The 4,152-nt window shown below is 49.1% G+C and overlaps 1 pseudogene; it reads right to left on the reverse strand.

Annotated features, from left to right (window-relative positions):
* Positions 1 to 540: 540 nt before the first annotated feature.
* Positions 541 to 1,226, reverse strand: LOC147959667 (uncharacterized; annotated as a pseudogene).
* Between the last annotated feature and the right edge of the window lie 2,926 nt (positions 1,227 to 4,152).

Consider the following 4,152-nt stretch of genomic DNA (forward strand, 5'->3'; position numbering starts at 1 on the left):
TGTGATTAATGGTTATAGTTTACTGTTTACTACTTCTACTGATGGCTTATATTTTTATAGACCGTGACCGTAATTGTGAGCCTTATGGGAGGCCACTCACTAGATAAATATAATGGATTGGGGTGGCCAATTGAGTAGCTTCTGAAAGAGGCCTTACTCTTCGGTTTCTCCTTCCACGACATCGTGGTGTAGGATGTGGCATGATGCTGTGTAAGAGCATCTCCAATAGCCGCCCAATGCGCCGCGTGCTAAAAACCACTTTCCCGCGCGTCCTTCGCCTAGTTTTGCGCGGCTGGCGGCGATGGCTCCAACAGCCGTGCTAAAATGCAGTGTGCGCACTGCTCCAGCAGCGCGCGCGACTCGCTGGCGCATGTCATATGTTGCATTTTTGACACAAAATGGATTTCAAACATTCAAAATGCAATGAACATGGCATATAAATTTCACACAAACAAGTTGATGAATAAAAGTTCATGCCCACAAGTTCATCCAACCAAGTTCAAAATGCAAACCAAGTTCACGACACAAACGAAAGACACATCAAGCCTCGTCCTCGTCTCCGTCCTCATCTTTGGAAGGTGGTTCTTCCTCCTTCGAAGATGATTCTTCCTCCTCCTCCTCATTATTGTCGCGCACCGCATCACGTGAAGCTCGGACGGTGTTGGCAAGATCTTCAATAGCATCTTCATGAGAAGGTGTGTGAGGCACACCGGAAGACATTCTTCCCATGGCGGCCGAAGGTGCACCCATGCCTCCCATGAGAGAAGCAAAACTCATGCCTCCCATGGCGGCCATGGCGCCGGGGGGGGGGGTGCTCCAATGCCACCCATGGCTCCCATGGTCTCCATAGTAGCTCCAAAGCCACCCATGGCACCTAAGCCGCCCACGGTAGCTCCGAAGCCATCCATGGCGCCAAGGCCACCGCCACCCATTGCACGAATCATAGTTTTTTGGATCAAGACTTCTTCACGGGCAAGATTGACATACTCCTTTTGCGCCTCATTGAGGATAGATGTGTCCAAGAAGAACAAGTGCTTCTCCCATTCCGACAATCTAGTTCGCTCCTCATTCCTCACCTTCCTCTCCTCCAAAGCCACCTTCCTCTTCTCGGCCGCCACCCTCCTCTCCTCGGCCACCAACCTCCTCTCCTCGGGCACGACATCTTGGTTCCTTGACATTTTCCTCACCTCATTGGCTTCTTTTCTTAACTGCACAATAGCTTCCATATCATTTTTAGCTCATCATCTCCTTTCCTCTTCTTCTTTTCTTTTGCGTCTTTCTTTCACCCATCCGGTCATTTTGGTTTCGAGTATGAAACCGAGTTGGGTGTGGGGCTTCTCTTGACATCATCACTTGATGCATCATCCTCCTCATCATCATCATCCAGCTCAATTGTTCGCTTGCTTTTGTTGCTCAAATCCAAATCATCCAAATCATCACGCTTCTTCCATTTCTCATCATCCTTCAATACGTCATAGCAATGAGCCAAGGTAAATGGTCTTCATTTCTTGATCCTCCCCTTCTTGGTCCTCTTCTCCTCTCCTTTGAACAAGTTTTGAACCCGCACAAGTGAAAGTTTCTTGAGAAATGGGAGAGGTTTAGTACCAGATTGTCTGGTAGGTAGCACTGCACAAAGGTGGCAGTGTGGAGAGAGGACGAAAACCCCGAGATGGACATCGGTGCTGAGGGCACAAGTTCATGGCGTTCGGTATGTGGTATGTGATTTCCAGGGGAATAGTAGAACTCAAGCAGCTGTAGTTCTGTGAATTCAGGGGATTCGAGCCAGGCGTCCACCATGCAGGGCATGGTATGCTTGCTCAGGTAGCATGACGGGATGCAGAGGCTTTGAACAGAGCCCTGGTGGGAGGAGATGATGGCTCTGGGGATTTCAAAATCATTGAAGAGAGATAGCTGACGACAGTCGAGATTAAGGGGAACGGCGTGCCATAGAGGGCGCCACCGAATTGAGAGGACTTGGGTGCGGCAGCAATCCTTGGTGGGGAGAAGCAAGATGATCTCCCCAAGGATGGCGTCCGGGAGATTGCTGATGCGGTCCACCTGAGATTCTACGGGTTCCTGGGATCCGGTGGGGGCGGGGTCGCCGCTTCTCCCCGCGCTGCCGGGTGCGGGATCTACAACAGGCGTCGCCACTGGCGGGAGCCTCATCTTCTTGGCGCTGGGGTCAGTCGACTCCATTTTCCTCGAGGGAGTCGTGTCGCGCTCACGGATTTGAGCAGAGTAACGAATGACGAGCCTAGTTTAGTGCGAGCGAAGAAGAAGGGGAGCTGGGGGTTTTCTATAGGAGTGAGGAAGAAGGGGAGCTGGGGTTTTCTGTAGGAGTGAGGTGAGGAATTTGGGGGTACGAGTGGAGCGAGCTGACGTGAGGTGGGTGGGAGCGAGGAGGAAGAAGAGCACCCAGGTTTTTGAATTGATTTTACTATTTACTAGTGTGGATGGGTTGTTTTGTCTTGGGACCCGAGAAACAATTACTACTAGTACAGTGGAGACACTCTAAAGCTACCCAGAAAAACAATTACTATTAGTACAGTGGAGACACTCTACCGCTTCTAGCTCCTCCTAGGTCATTGAAACGTCTCCCTCTACTGAATGTCGTTATACTTTTGTTCACCGACATGCGGGCCATGCAGCGCGCGGGCCCAAATGCCATCCACCAAATAAGAAGGCAGTATGCAGGCGGAGAGTCACCCCGGTCGTAGCGCGGCAGTAACGAGCCGTCGTATCACAAAACCCCACCTACCCGCAGTCTAAGTTTGACGGACGAAGCAACCATCATTTCACTCTTCGCTAAATCCCCTTCTCCCTCACTGTCTTCAAGAAAGGCAACACTTGCATCTGCCACTGTTCTTCTCTCCGAACAAAGGGAAGGTAAGCGGATCCGTGATGTTGGTATATTTTCATTCAGAGGAAAAAAAGAACTTTTGCAAAGCAGTAACCGATCCTCACTCTCTTTTTTGTTTCATTGTCATTGCGATTGTGTTTTCCTTTCAGTGGACTCCTAGTATTCGTCAGTTTCATGATGGACCAAGGAGAACCAGGCAAAGATCTGCCGATATTGGAGCAGACGCGGGAGGCTGATCCCCACGAGATAGAGAGCTCCAAGAAGATGGAGGCAACCACCGAGGCGACCCCAGATACTGAGATGGTCAACGCCCCGTTTGTGGTTACAGCCCCCGTGGCACTGCAGGAGCAGTTTTCCCCCTTCGAGGATGTGTCCCCCCCCCCCCCCCCGCTGAGCTGCCCAAGGTGATTTCCTTCTTTGCCAATCTCGATTGTGGTTTTTCATCTAAGTATGTGGTGATTTTTTTAGAAAAGGAAGTATGTGGTGATTAATAATGCAAAATTTTATTAGCTTCGATGCCATGGTATACGTAGTGGTTTAAATAACTTGTGTTTCTTATACTGAAAAGTAATTCAGAATTTGTTTCTGTTTCAATTAGAGCCCTGATGCAGACAAGGATTGTGTGGTTGTACATGTCACTCGCTATGAGGCGGACGACCTGAATATACGCACTGGGAAAACAGAGTTCTTAGGCTGTTGGATCTTGGAAGCCATTTGCGGTTATACCAATGAAGAGTTGTATTCCAGCCTCACTGTTGTCAGGCGTGTTGTCTAGGGTGTACTGAAGCACAAGAAGTTCAAAGCTACTCCTTCGTTTGTGAGGAATACTGTTCTTGTCAAGCTTACGCAGGAAGATGACATGGCATGCCTCCACAAACAAGTTTATCAGTGGCAAGGCCACAAGGTTGTCTTCATGAAGGTTCACAGGATTGAGCTGCTGCGGGATGTCATCGATGATGTTCATGGCAAGGTCCGCCTTGTGTCCAGCCCAAATTAGATAGAGGCATGAAATAGTTGCCCCAGCTAGTGTTTAATAGTAGTTTGGATTGTGTCTAATTATCCGAACCTTGCCTGTTATCGACCCCTCTAGGGCTAGTACTCTGTTTGAATCTGTCTATGGGAACTGCTACTACTTTTGTGTGCCCGTGAATCATGTGAGAACCATCATAATTGTTGCCGAAACAGATGCGTCCTCACTAGTTTTTTCATGAATATGGCATGGTAAGACATAAGTTGTCATGGTTTATCATACGAGCAGTGTGTGTTTTGATGAAATAGAGCACTCGTTCGAG

The sequence above is a fragment of the Triticum urartu genome, chromosome 7A (assembly GCF_056163025.1).
Source record: "Triticum urartu cultivar PI428250 chromosome 7A, HENAU_Tu73, whole genome shotgun sequence".
Taxonomy (NCBI): domain Eukaryota; kingdom Viridiplantae; phylum Streptophyta; class Magnoliopsida; order Poales; family Poaceae; genus Triticum; species Triticum urartu.